General features: G+C 35.5%; 1 long non-coding RNA gene across 1 annotated transcript; it reads left to right on the forward strand.

Annotated features, from left to right (window-relative positions):
* The first annotated feature begins 549 nt into the window (after positions 1–549).
* Positions 550–14,582, forward strand: LOC128990522 (uncharacterized). Its single transcript, XR_008490537.1, has 3 exons — positions 550–888; positions 5,398–5,512; positions 9,337–14,582. It is a non-coding gene; the product is annotated as an uncharacterized LOC128990522 (long non-coding RNA).
* Positions 14,583–15,820: the final 1,238 nt, after the last annotated feature.

Consider the following 15,820-nt stretch of genomic DNA (forward strand, 5'->3'; position numbering starts at 1 on the left):
CCTCTGGGAATACCATCTGTTTAACTCTCACTGCTTCGTGTGGTTGGTACTGTGCTCTACAGCCGTTATTGCTCAAAGATACATTTTGTCTTTCTGTTACATAATATTAAAGTTATAAAAACATGGGCTCTTAATAAAAAAGAAAAAAGCAAAACTAATCATTGGGGTTAACTCATGCTTCAAAAGTTCGAATGTAAAAAGAAAAACTGCCGCGTAGTTATAAAACTTGTAACTACTTTTAACTTGTTTGTTTGGCTTGGATTCGGTTGGTTCGGAAGGCAATATATATAAAAAAACTCGCCTTTGGCTCGCCCCCTAGCTGTAAGTCGTCATTAGTGGTAGGGTGAAGGGGCGTATATATATATATGTTATGTATCTTACGTATATAACCGATGCAATAACAAAGGTTTTCTTTTGTCTAAGCATGTTGGCCAATCTGAAATGAATTAGAGAACAACAAGAACACATGTTACACCAGCTGATTATTGTCTGCAAACTACTGTTGTGCTGTCAGTTCTGTGTTCTGTCACTGATGTCTGCTCTGCTGGCTTGGCTGGCTACTGCTGTGAGGCGAGAAGTATCAACAATCCGTTTCGTTCAGTTTTAGATTTCACAAGAAAATTAGACTTAATCCGTAAATAAGTGTATAGTTATACTGTTTAAAGGATATATTATTTGTGCTTGATTGTTGTTGTGTTGTTGAATCGATGATACGATGGGCTTTATGTCATCATCATGTACGTCAATGTTAACAATAACACAACTCCTTTGTCTAAATCATGTTTATGCAGATTTTTGCGAATTTATGATTTGTCATCCATCTGAGCAGTACTGCTGTGGGGATAACAAATGTTGCAATTACTACAACTATAGCACATGGTACTTATGGTAAGAATACAAAATTTGTATTAAAATCAAATTGTTTTCTAAACTTTCCTTAAGGAACATTATGATTAGCCTATACAAACTTTTTACTGAAAATGCCTACTTATCAATTATCTCAGTTAAGGCCTACTCTTTTTTCAATGCCTATAGTCGAGCACCTTAGGCTACCCTACTCGACCATAACATAGTAGCCTACCATATGAGGGCAGCAATAACCCAGCAGGAGCAATAACCTGATAGTTTGTATGTCCACACTTGTGCGCTAAGCGCATGCCTCTTTGAGCATGCCTTGATGCATCTTGATGCAAGTAACGCATGCGTCAAGGCATGCACGAATGTAGCGGAAGAAGCTCCACTTCATAGCGCACAGCTTAGCGCAAGGCGAACCACCAGCCTTTCATTTCTGTGTGTTTCAATTTGCTACTGCTTTACATTTTTTACAAGTAACTTAAAGCGTGGTGCAATAGCTTGGAGCAACGTGAGTAACGAAGAAACCTTAGAATTCATAGAAATTACGATAGTGCTGCAATGTTAATGGAATGTGTAGGCCCTATTCTGTTTTGTAGCATGCAAAATAAAACAAAATAAAAATATAACTAAATATTATCGCTCTCATATGTGTTTGTTGGACTTTTGTGATAATTGTGTTGAAGCTGCTATTCATCCGATCACCAAGTTTAAGGTGTCGTTGGATAGGGCGTTGCACGTAGATTTGCCATCTATCAAAATATCTTTGAAACTCCATCAACGCTCTGCCCCAGTGGCCTTCAAAGTTCCCATGTTATTCTTAGGGAGAACATGTTTGTTTACATTTGAACAGATGAATACTTTGAAATTTGCACTAATATTTTAATAGCTGGTTATCTATTCTATCTATCTATCTATATATTAATAGGCAAGCATGTTTCTTTAAAACCTATTTCTCAGCTCGTGTGCATCGCAGGGAAAATCTACGCATACTGTTGGAAAGATATTTTCCTGTAGATGTGCAGAATGCCTTTAAAAATTAAAATAGGCTAACAAATAAGCACAAAAAATGAATTTGAAAACTTTAAAAAATTAACATGGACCATATGGGTTGCCATGATGATGACGAAATAACAACAAAATGTAAACAGAAAATCAAAACAAAGGGAAGAAATTCCAATCACATGTTTTATTTACAGTGTGGGGAGAAAATAGAGAAGTCTGTACATTAATTATTTTTGGTCGAGTTTCGACCACAGGACGACCACTAGTACTTATTTAATACGCAAGCAGGTTTTTTGTGACAATTACTCCTCCGAAACTACTGAACCGATTGTCATGTTTTTGGTGTCATTGGAAAGAGCGTAACATGTAGTTGTGCAGGAAACTTTCTTTTTAGGCAAATAATTAGAGAGTGAGGCCCTAGGGCCCTTTTAATTTTCGTATTTCTCCATAATATTAACATGGGAAACAAAAATGGTTATGAAACTCCAGCTGTTGTCAGAAATTAAAAGTGAGAAGAAGAACATATGTTAATTGTAAACAGTCAACAAGATTGCTAATTTAACAGTTTGCTACAAACATTTACTGACTTGGTTTAAATGAAATTGTTTACTTTTTCATTTGGGTTGGCGTAAATATTACAATGGAAAAAAGCGAGAGAGCCTGGATAAATTGATATACTAAAAATAAAACTGAATTAACACTGTGCTGCATTTTGTAGTAATCATTGAAAGAGCCGATTTGCAAACTATGGAAACATAGAAAAGTCATAGAACACCACCAAGGAAAAGAAATAGAATTTTTTTTTTTGAATTTATAATTGTTATTATGGACAACCTAATGCGGCTATGAATAAGGCTATTTGTAGAAAACACTAAAAAACAAGATCAGCTTTGGAAAAATGATAAGATATTTACAAGAAATGTTGATTATATCGATCTGTTATGTGCATCTTGAGTATTTCCATAATCTTTGAGTCAAATCTTTTAAAGTCATCAGTAATTATGGATGTTATTCTTTTTAAATAACGCCTGTAATACTTAGCAATTGCTCGAGTTCGAGCAACAGGGACACTAGTAGTACTAAAATTTAAATTAATTGAAACGGATTGTGCTAAGGATTTATTGTATTTTTTGAAAAGATAAAAGACTTAGGTAGGCTACCTATTCTGTTTTTATGGTTTAAAAAATTGTGTTTCACTGCAAAACACATTTAGGTTTAAGTTAATGAATTTAAAAGTCAACAGGATACTATTTAGGCCTAGTGAGTGAAGGATATCAATATCGAAGGAACAATATTTTGTTACACAGTTTCATCCATTGTAAGGGATGGCCCCTGCATTCTTCTGTTTAATTTTTTATGATAGGTGCTCAAGAATAATGATTACAAGTTATTGATATTAGTTTAAAAAATGTTTTTTATCTCCAAAAAGAATATTAGATTATATCCGATAGTAGGATGGGTGGGCCAAAAATTTCTGGAAAACGCCATTATTGGGTTAATCAGGAATCTTGATGTGTTGTCAAGCTTGATTAAGGAGTGACTTTAGGTAAAGGAATGACTATTTAAAAATATAAGGAGGAAATGTGTGAAAAAATGAAAGGAGTCTTCAAGAAATTAGCAGGACAGGCCAGAGTCAATAGAGGAATGACTGGGGAACATTTTATGACACTGTACAAAGGGTGTTGATCCAGCAATGCTTTACTGATGCAAGTTCTGGGTTAAGGATGCAGTATCTCATGATATGATTAGGGTTTTGACCAGAGCCATACCACTGGACCTGCTCATTGAAGAAAGGATTAGGATTTTGGAAGACAAGAAGGCAGGTAGGAGGGCTACATCGGAAAGGAAGAGTGCCAGAAGAGAGAAGACTAAAGATGAGTTACAAATGGGATGGGAGCAGAGTGAGGAATAAAGATAAACGTTCTGATGTATGCCAAACGTCCAAATACAGGAACAAGATTGGGAGATAGACCATCATTTTTGAACGCAGTTTATCACAGGACATGGAATATTTCAAGGCATAATTGTGAAGATCTAACCTGGTAGAAGAGTAAGTATGCAGATGCGGAGAAATAGAGACCACAAATCATGTTTTTATGAATTGTCCACTTTAAGAGGCAAATAGGGAAGAACAGGAAGAAATCTTGGATAGGAAAGGTCTACAGATGAGAAAAAAAAACTTGATGAGGGGCAAGGAAACAATTGAGACGTTTAGGAAAGTAGCTAGGGAAATAGAAGGGATCAAAGATACATAGGCCTACTGGCTTTCAAATTGAAAAAAATAAACAATCACAAACAAACAAAGAAAAGGAATGAAAACTTCCCCATGGGAGAGGAAAGGTTAGAGCCAACCACAATGATCCCTGTCGCTCAGGGCAGTAGGAGTAGGGAGTCGTGCTGTTAGGGTTTCGGACACATAATGTGTCTGGACGAGGAGTGAAAGTGGCCGAAGCCTAAGAAGAAAGAATATTTTCATGGGGAATTGGCCTGGCAAATAAGTCCCAGACTTAAGCCACAGATGGTGGTGGGAACGAGGGGCTTTAATTTGTCCTTTAGGTTATCGTCGATTAATCAAAAGTGAATCTTTTACTGACTTTTACAAAAAATAAACTGCAAAAACAATTAGACCTTTTCTTTTACCATCTTCACCTGTAACCAAAACCAAGAAACCCGAAAACGCCAAATAAAAAAGATGAATACAAATCCTTCATCTCCTATGTCCAGATTGCGCATGATTCCATGCGCCAGGTTCGCTAGTTAAATAAAAATAAATTAAAATAAAATTGAATTAATAAATAGAGTAAGTTAAAGTTAAAAATCAAATAAAGTATAAGTTTTATAGTACTTCTTCATTTACATTGTACCCCTTTATTTATTACGTTTTTTAACTCATCTTAACACTAATTGTGCTGCACTAATTCCTCCGAACAGAAAAGAGTCGTATTTATCCATCTAGGAAAATGCATCTAAAAGTGAGGCACGAGTATGGACAGCTGAAAGGCATGCCTTAAAGCGCATGCGTTGATGCATGTTGAATTGAAAGTTGAAGTGTGTGTTGAAATTGAAAGCGCACGAGTGTGGACATAGCTAATAGCCATCTCAATTGATTAGTGTATTTCTGATCCAAGTCTAGCATTCTAAAACGGAAAACAAACTGTCAAATAGGCCTAGGTAAATTATTACAAACACAACACATCCATTCTAAAATGTTTATTTCAACCATTCTGTTCTGCTGGTATAAGTTAATCAATGTTCTCTGATCTCCTTTGTCAACACATATTTTTCATTTAAGTTAATTGAACAAAGTTAAACTTTGTATGCCTTTTATGCTGCCTTGTTCGCTTTAAAATGTAGCCTATCGTTTCATTTTATAACTTTGGCTACAGTAACCTACATTAAGCTCAATTCTAAGCTAAATCTACAAATTAACTTTCTTTTATTTATTTGTCATTATGATAGCTAGCAGCTAGGTGCAGTCATTGTTTGAACTCAAATTGAAAGACCAGCAACATTCAATAATAGTTTGAATTGAAATTCCAGGGGCATAGCTGCGCTGATTGGGCTGTTGTTGGTGGCTTTGTACTACATCTCCCGTTTAAATTCCTGCAGGGATCGGGACCCAGAAAGTGATAAAGCTCCTATTGTCATCAGATAGGTATGTTGTCAGTCAGTAGTCTATATAGGCTATTTAATATGATACCTAAGCTACATAGAGAGTTTGTTCTCGATAAGGATTTTAGCGAATTTCCCTATGGGGAAGTAGAGCTATTACTATAGGTGGCACGGTAAGACCTTGTCCCGGGACCGATTAACTTTTTCATTTTGATGTCCCCAGAGACCTAAAACACCATTTGTTCAAATTGTTATAGATGTGTGTGTATATATGTACCTTTTATTTACGAATGTTCGCCTATTGGGTCTGATGATGATTGGAGTGTCCAATCGAAATCGATCACCACTTACCATCTTTTTTGTATATTTACCGTCTTGTGAGTAACAGTATAAGCGTGAATATATGTTTTAAGTGAATATATGTTATAAGACGTCTCTTTTATTTACTTTCCATAAAGAATTAGTTTAACGAGTACTTCCGTAAAGAATTAGTTTAACGAGTACTTAGGTTTGCTGCCACAGGAAGGGTAAAAGTTTTTTTTTTATGTTAATAGTTAATTAAGAAAGAAATGCATATTCCAAATTTGATCAAAATATGTTCATAAACAAGCGAACTACAATAGTTTTACTTAAATTCTCCATAAAAAAACATGGGAATTTTAAGTTTACAATTTTTTTTAAATTTCTCTATAACCATTAGGCACATAACAACGCTTCAATATGCTATATTATTTGTTTTTTAAAGCTCTACAAAATGGTTTGGAAATAAATTGCTAAATTTTATGTTTTTTGGGTCAAAAATTAGAAAAACCAATTTTTACCCCATCAAACCCCTAAACCCCCGTTTCCATAGTCCTATCATGCTGGTTTGCGTACTTGTTCGAATAATTTATACCAAATTTCATCAAAATCGGATCATTTTTGCTCGAGTTATCATGCTAACGGAGACATATATATCCATATTGCTCATTCAGATGAATTGCTACATGACCTTGATAGTTCATATATAGATTTTTTCTTATATATTTATGAATTTGAACGGATGGTGTTTTTGGCCTCTAGGGACCTCAAAATGAAAAAGTAAACCGGTCCCGGGTCGAGGTCTTACCATGAGTACTACGGTAATAACTTAAATTCCCTATATGGGAAATTTGCTAAAATATATAAATTGCAACTGGGCGTATCCACAGAAAACGTACTACGATAACCCAGAATACCAACCGCATGGCAACGCTGGTGGCGCTGCCTACGGATTGACAGGCAAAGCTCTCTCAAAACGCTTAATGCTTTTTACCATGCGGTTGGCATTCTGGGTTATAGTAGTACGTTTTCTGTGGCGTATCTTAAAAAAATATGAGTGTAAGAAATTGAGGTTTAGGTAGAATTGGTTTGGTTTTAAAAATTAAAATCAGTATTGCCTACCTATTACCGGTAGGATATGTTTTTTATTCAAACTTAAGCCATGTTACGGGCCAGAGACAGATGGTGCAATAGTTGCAAAAGGAAAGCTCATTTATTTAAAAGAAACTTTGTATGGCCTACATTGTCAGGATGTCTATCCAACCGAGAGAACTAAGAAACTGTACCTTAATTTTGATGTCCAGAAAAAAGTCTGGGAACAGTGCATATGTTTTGTATGGTAACAGGATATTAAAAGATTTTAATAATGACCAAATGCAATCAGCCGCAAATTGCTATTTGTTATCTTGTGTCATGTAATTTGTGTTCACGGTAAATGACCATAATGTTTCCGTGATAGCTTGAGAAAATATGAGGTGGCAAACATTTTAGGATAATGTAAATATTAATTTGCTGCTTTTCCGTTGAACGTAGGCAATGGAACACTGCCATCCAGGAGCAGCAAGATAATCTGCATCCGTGTTATTTTTATGATTTTTAGTAGTATTAGGCCCCTATTACACGAGGTAGCCTGGCGACGTCGCCAGCGACCAAACTGGCTACTCAGCTTGTCATGGGGCATTGATTCTTATGGATGTTATTACACGAGGGTAGCCAGCGACGCAGCCACACTTTGGCGACCGACTGGCTACCGAGCCCCGTCGCCACTGTGGTAGCCACTGGCTACCCATATTGGCGACGCTGCGTTGTAGCATATGGAGCTTATAACACTAGGTCGCCAGTATTACGTCGCCACTCGGTTAGTTCATATCACGGGGGTACTTGCACACTGTTGTGTTGCGTTCTGTTGTGTTGTGAGTGTGTGAATTGTTCACTTCAGTTGATAAAATGTCTATATCATCCTTTATGACTCGAAGAAACTGGATTGTGACATACGAAAATAATTGAAACATTTTTTATTGTCCGCACAGAGCTCATCAAAAAGGGTGTAATATAACCCTTTTGATTCTCTTGCACTAAGCATTGGATGAACGTACATTTTTCTATTCCTTTGCCTCCTTTTCTTCAGAAGTAACAGAAGGAGAAGATACTTATAATCACTCATTATTCACTGTAAACACCGCTCATAACAAGTAAAAGTGCAAGACAAGCACTCACAACAACGGCGCCACGGCGGTAAAATTCTGGCTACTCAACTGGTTATAGGTATGGTGGCCAGTGCGTCGCCAGCTACTGCCGCTGGCGACGTCGCCAGGCTACCTCGTGTAATAGGGGCCTTAGTGCTATCTCCAAAAGGGAGCACTATTCTGAGTTCACATAGCATATTGTTTCAAAATAAAACAATACACTACTTTAAACAAGTAACAGGGGTGGGGGGGCAGGTGAAGGGGAGTATTGATTTGTACGAAGGTCATCCAGAAAGTAAAGAACGAATGTGAATCCTATGCGGAACAGATGCCCCATTTCTGTGATTTTGTGCTTGTCTGCTTGCCCTTTCCTTTTTTTTAACTGTGACGTGAGTCTCTTTGCTGTGTGATCATGCTACGTGTTTTTACAGCGTTTTAAAATGACGTTTCTGTAGAGCACCAAACTCAAGTGTCTGTCTGAACTTTTTCCCTGACAGTAGACCATTTTTTTAATAGGACTGAGTCATTGTTTGCCATTTTAGTCCCTAAATTTAGTATGTCAATGTCTGAATCTGTATTACTAAGACTAACATTATACCGCTTTCCTACCAATAGACACAACATGCACGTAAAAACATTTCAAATGTAACGATAGAACATTCAAAGCCTGCATCCCCCATGGACAAAGCTTCTAAATGCTTTGATTCTACGAGGACTTTTATAAAAGATAATGACAAACAGTGTAAATGTGATCATAACCAATTTAGTTTTCAAAGAGATGGCAGAAACCATGATCGGGGCAGAATCCAGAACCTTTGCCACGGTAGTATGGGCAATATTATCGGCTCCTGTAGTCATGGAAACATCGTCATCGTTTCTTACGATCACGACAAAACCTTTAAAATATTCCAGTCTTGTAGACATCTTCTTAGTCTCTTGTAGCATAGACAAAAAGAATTAAATATAGACTGTCAGCCGTGCTGCGGTTACCATGGTTACCATAGGTTCCGGCACACACCGCTGTAGTTTACGTAGCGCGTACGCCGTAACTACATGGCGCTCCAAGCGGTGTGCGCCAGAAGCTATGGTAACCGCAGCACAGCTGACGGTCTATATTTAATTCTTTTTGTCTATGCTTGTAGTCATGGAAAATCATAATTGTCCTCCATGATTGCGGCGAGAGCGTGAATATTTTGATCGCGAAATCTTCCCAAATGCAAACATATTCTGCAATCGCGATAGTAAAAACTTGGCCAATTTTCTGTAAAATACCTCAAATTAGCTAAAAGTCCATTTATGTCAGTTAATAATGTTTTGTTTGGTTTGGCAACTTTAACTGTGTGGTATTTTCTGAGCCTTATATTTTGTTTATTTGTTCCAGGAACCCCATCCCCAGGAGTTTTGAGTTTAGCAAATTAGAATCTGTAATCTGTCAATACAATTGTTGTAAATGTTTGATATATGAATAGTATATTGTGTACTTAATAACTGCAAAAGCTCATACTGTTAAGCTTTAAAATAATATTCTGATCTTTCTATTTGTTTTCTATAATCTTCAATCATAGTCGGTGTATGAATTTATTAATTGAATTATTTTAAACCTATGAATTTGTGTTTGTTCATGACACGTCTCTAGTTTGTAATGGGCTTGCAAATAAATTATTAATTTATTTCATACTTATGTAAGCCCAATACATTTTTGGAGCCTAAAACCCTCTTTAAAATATTTACCTATTCTGCATTTAGGCAATTAATTAATTAGATAATTTTATTCTTAAAAAACAAGATTGTAAGATTGTACCTTACTTATCTTTTTATTTTTGTAATTTTAACACAGTTGTATAATTGATTTAGGATGCAACGTAGTAATGTATTTATTTATATTCAATGATTATAGTTTGGCATGTTTACTCTATAACTTATACAATTGAAATAATGGCTTTACCTTAAAATTGATCAGTCCAAACTTTATTTTTCCATGAAATTTCATATTCCGACAAAGACTTTAATCCCAAAATGTCAAGTTTCTATGTACAATGATACCATTCATTCCAAGTTTATGTTAAACCATTACCTGTTATTATTGTGGTTTAAGATTGACTGATGTATTAGCTTTATTCATATTTAAATAATTTATTAAAATTTGCATTAATACCTTTTAGCCTACTATATTTTAGTGACAACTATGTCACATCATATCAAACAACGTGCTATCTTACAGGGACATTTCCATTAAACAAATTATTGTGTTCTAATAACAACTGTTTTCCTCCAACTAACTAGGTACTTGTGAATAATATCAAGGCCCCACTAGAAAAACAGGCCATGCTGCAGGATCCATGACGTCACACTAGTGGATTCATTGATAGATTCACTGCCATATCCCATATGTTTTTGGTAAATGAGCTGGCTGTTGTCAGATTTTAATGGTAAGAGTTTAGTGTCGTCTATCCACCACTGTGACATAGTCAGTGGCGGACTTACCTACGGCGCCGCCTTGGGTTTCGCGAAAAAAAAAGGTTTCAACGTATAAGCGAGATTAAATTTCCCGTTGTTGGCTTATACGTTGGGTTATACGTTCCCGCTTATTAATGCATTATTCCAAGAAAGACATAGTACAATATGAGTACATTATATTAAAGTTGTATGTATATGTTTTAAGAAAAACATATATTTTGTGGTTGAGGCAAGAATGAATATGAATAGCCCAAATTAATCGCCGGACGTATTGCCGTTCTTGATTTTAAATTTAGCATTCAAAACAGCTTACAATAATTTTACTTATAATGAACTGTGTTGTCACATCTTCATATGAGTTGTGTATATAATCTTATAATGTAACATTTAACTTCAACTTTAAAGAAATAGAGGGGCCCTTTATTTATTTTATGTTTAGGATCTTACTCAAAACACAATTTTATCTGATTAGATTTCACGATTCTATGCAGTTATTTGTTATACTGTTACAATTTATGCATTAAATAAATAAATTGTACAAGTATAAGTACGGCTTTTTGGATATTATGACTGTCGGCCAGGCGCCCCTAGGCATGTGCCTAGTCCGCCTTACGGTAAGTCCACCACTGGACGTAGTGTTGTGTTGCAGCATGGCCTGTTTTTCTAGTGACCCCTTAATAATATGACCAGCTGTTTTGTTTTTATCAAAATCCAGCCGCACAACACCCAGGCATTCCCCCCAGGAATTCCTTATAAGTCATTTGATTTAATGGAAATGCACCTTATAAAGATTGAAAAATCATAGACAACATAATTAAATATAGACTGACAAAGGAAGGTTCCGCGATGTGCTGCTAGAGCTTGCTCAGTGTTCCGTCGATTTGCTGCCGTCGTCAACTCGCCATCTGCTACCAGCACTACCACCCTTGCAAACAAAATGCTACCAACGTATCAGATCCACTGTTCAATATGGGTAAAGTACAAAATCCCGTAACTTAAACAAAAAAGACGTTTTTTTCCCCAGAAATTTTAAACACGCAGAAAAATAACAGAACAAACTCCAACTCCCCGGATTCCTGGGAATTCTCCAGAAGTTGGTAACACTGGCTCCAACTACCAAGTTGTCATGGCAACGCTTGCTAGCACTTGATACTGCAGCAGAATGCGCTGAAACTAAACGGCACTCCTAACGGTGGACGCGAAAATATATGCTAACTGCAGCACTGCTGTCAGTCTATATTTCTTTAATTCTTATTTTGTCTATGGTAAAACACACTTAGGCAACTTAACTTATCTCTATTAGTACAAATGAGATTATCTACCTGTATCCAACTACTCTGTATCCCGGTTATATTGTAGACTCTAGTTTGTTGTTAACTGTTAGTGAAAATGTTGTAAACCTAGTGCCTTGTAAATGTCCATGTTCCTTAACATAGCCAAACATAGGTTTCATTACTCACTAGTTTTCATATCAGACACAGTTTTAAGGTTCATTTTCAATATTTAGATTAGCAGGAAAGTTTTTTTATAATTGACTTATTTAGTGGCGTTTCACAATTATTTTAGATTGATATTGGGTGGTTGTAGAAAAAAATTGAATATTTATTTATGTGAAGGTATGTAGGGGCGCGTCTCAGAAGGTCCCTACTTACTAGTAACATCCGAACAATCCCATTGTAATACCATTGTAGTAACCATTTGAAGGTTTCAGACAGCAATCTTGCCAAATCTCCGTCAGCCTGGACTAATTTTTGACCCCGCCTCATCTAATTCAGGCCTGCCTCTCCATCACTTCTGTTATCAGTTTCTTAAGAAGTATTTGTTGTTTTGTTTAAATTTCTCAGTGTTTGTGAGCGGAAATCTAAGAATCCAAGTAAGTACAGTAAAACCTCTTAACTCAATAATTTGCGGTCCCAGAGGTCGTCGAGTTATCCAGAATATTTTAATAGGTTTTAATAAATCATAACAGTATAATTTTTACAGATAAATTTATTTATTACTTACATGAGTATTTTTACATATTTAGTAAACAATCTTCAAAGAAATGTCGAATATTAAACAATTAAAACTAAATGTTCTGAAATAAATTGCTTTTTGCGTGCGCCCTGTCAGCTGTTTAGTTAACGAGTGTCGTGTTAGTGAGGTTTAACCTTTGACTATTAATACAACAAATAGTCAATGGTTTAACTGTACATGAAAAATGGTAACCTAATTATTTGGTTGGCAAGATCTTTACCCACAAATATTCATCCGAAATATTACTTATTTTTAAATTTTAATTGATAGCAAGGGCTGATATGTCAGGGTCTCAGAATTTCAGTCTCGGTGTAAGTGGTACAGTTTCGACCCGCAGCAATAACTACAACAATTTTAGAGGTGTGGCTTTCCCTGAGGGCTGGTGTAGTGGTTATAGCGTGCGACTTCAGTCCCGGGTTCAAATCCCGCCAAATCACCAATGGATTTATCTAAGTGATAATGCCGCAACCCCTAGGTCTAGCCTGAAGTAATGTGAAAAACAATCCCGGGCTTGTGCCTAGCATCCTAGGACAAAAAAAATTATCAAGTCGATGGCGCCTTATAAAGGCGCATAACAGCCGGAAAGAGGGAGTTTGTATGTGCGAGTTCTGTGACACTAAACTCATTGCACTGGCCTGTGCTGGTTGTTCATTATTTTTTCTTTCTACTCTTTTTGAAAACCTCTTATCATTAATGTTAAATGTTGATCTTAGGGATAGCATATTTAGGACCTAAATTAGTTTAGTTAAGTACAGGGTGATATAAATAATAGTGTTTAACATTTTAAGTTTAAATATGAAATTTTTTTAAACTATATGAGTCTAGTTTTTAAAATAAATATGGACGACAAATTGACCATTAGAAATTTGGATTCATCAGTGGGTATGATGACAAATTTATCCCAAATAATTATTTATTTTGTTAGGTACTTTCCTATTAAAGAGAACATTCATTTACAGTAGACTCCCTCTTATTCGGACACCTTTTAACCGGACATCGGTTTAACCGGACTACATTCGGCGGAAATGAAATCTCTTTAACTGGACAATTTTTATCAGCACATTGGTTTAACCGGACTAGATCAGCAGGAAGTGGGCGGTACTGAAACGACTATTCTCGTGGGAAAGAATTGAGACCAGGGACGTATCTAAGTACAATGCTGTCCTAAATTTAAGTTGAATATCACAGTAAACGGTCCGTTTTAACGAGTTTTTGGGGACGTCGGTTTAACAGGAAGAACTGTTATCCGGACTGGTCTCGGTCCCGACGAGTCCGGATAAGAGGGAGTCTACTGTATCGATGATTTTTATTTTCCGATCCATTACAAATTGACAACAACTAACTGATCTTGTTTAGGCTAAAATAGTCTATTATATGGATTAAGAAATGAAACTATTCTAAGCTAACCTAACATAACCAACCAAACTTGCTGGACCATTTAAAAATTCCGTTTGGGTTTGATAAGAGAAAAGGCAAGTTAAACACGGAATGTTTAAATGTTATAGCAAGTTTGGTTAGTTATGTTAGGTTATTTTTTTTAGAACAGTTTCATTTCATTATTGTTCGTTGATACTGAACAATATTTATCGCGTAGTTGTCAGCTGATATGTTTCAATTTGTTAATATCGATATATCAAGAAAAAATCATCAATAATAATGAATTTTCCGAACATTCATTATTATGTGCCCTTTAACAGGAAAGTACCTTTTATTAGTAGTCAACTTTAGTAATTGCAATGTTTTATATTTACTGTTTGTTCGTTTTCACATTTGCAACCTTTGGTGGCTTCTACTTGTAATTATAGGAGCTCCACTAAAGACAAACATCCTAGCCACAGTAGTAAATATTTCTCGTACCGGTAATTGATATGTATAATGAATTGTGCATTCTTTTATGAAAATTAAAATCTACAGCTAATCAATATCCATCCATAAATTTTCAAAAATAATCTAGTCTATTTGCAAAAATCATACTTTTGTCTGTTGTTTTTTATCAACCTGTGATAGTTAACTTTTTGTTCCTAACTTATTAAGTTGTTTTTTTAAGATATTTTAATCTAACAACTGCATTCCTGTGCTACATTAAGACATTAGAGATATTATTTGAATTATATAAATGTATTTGTTGTGCATTAAAAATGTATTCTGTGATAATATTTGGTGTATTTTTTTACCCAAACTAGCTGAGTATTTTTCTTTATTTTTAGTTTAACACAATTTGCCGAGCAAGTTGAAAAACTAGTCAAAAAAGTAGTAGTTTCAGTAAAAACCTGAAAATGAAAATAAACAAAACAAAATCCCCAATACAGTAATTCTAAATTTTTAACTATTCATTTACATTTCTACATATTCAACTCATAGGTATTCTTCCAGGAATTTTCACATGTGTTCAAATGATTCCAATGCCAAGTAACCTTGTAGCTCTATCTTTATTATTACTAGATAACCTGTTGCTCAAAATCGAGCAAAACTTAAACTTGTTAAAAAAAAATAAACATAAAACATAAATAGCAAGACCTTAATCAAAGAGTCATTCTAAAATAATTTGTATGACTGATTATAGAAATAATATAAAAATATTATGATGTAAAAAACTATAAAATCAATCTACAATATTTAAATTTACATTCACTCTTATACTGCTTTGGTTAAATGTATAGTAGGCGGGTGCACTCTGAGCACGTAGATGTTAACCACACACAGTAAAGTGAGCATTTTGACCTAATGTAGCTCAATTCCTCTCTTGACAAATCATCGCTACTCTTATTCTAGCATTGTTAAATTACTTCTTTGATGTATTCTGTTTTAGGCGTATTCAAATTAGGGGCCACAACCCAAGTCTCCGGTTGGGAACATAAGAGGGTAAGCAATTGAATCTAACGACAGATCTAAAATGGATACGCGTTTAACATTATTAGGGTTTGGAAAAACTATACGATTTATTTGGCCAGGTGGTGCTTTGTTTTCAGCTTTAAAAATTGCTGCGAAGTCTACACAGGCAGCACCATTGTAGCGAGGGAAGACACTTCTTCTGTCTCTTACATCTCACTTGACTCCTCGGAGCTCTCGTCCCTACATAATGTCTGCCAGTCTTCAAAGATTTGCAAATGGTTTGGCATTGTGACCCTGTTTCCCGCATATTTTTTCATTGCATTTTTTTATTGTGCTTAGTTCTCCTTTGGGTTCTAGTGACATTGTCGTACTTACTTAAATATCTGTGCGTATTCAGGATCATCACCTTCTTGAGGAATTAGAGGACCCACTCGGTGGTAAAACGTGTCACGGATCTTAACTTTATCCAAATAATTTCTGGATATAAGTCTCAAAGTCCTATTTTCAGATTGGGAGTTTCCAATAAGAACCCGAAGTTTATTGTGGTGAATTGCACAAAT

The sequence above is a fragment of the Macrosteles quadrilineatus genome, unplaced genomic scaffold, assembly GCF_028750875.1.
Source record: "Macrosteles quadrilineatus isolate MER2022 unplaced genomic scaffold, UCM_ALF_1.0 Scaffold_3__2_contigs__length_128488019, whole genome shotgun sequence".
Classification (NCBI taxonomy): domain Eukaryota; kingdom Metazoa; phylum Arthropoda; class Insecta; order Hemiptera; family Cicadellidae; genus Macrosteles; species Macrosteles quadrilineatus.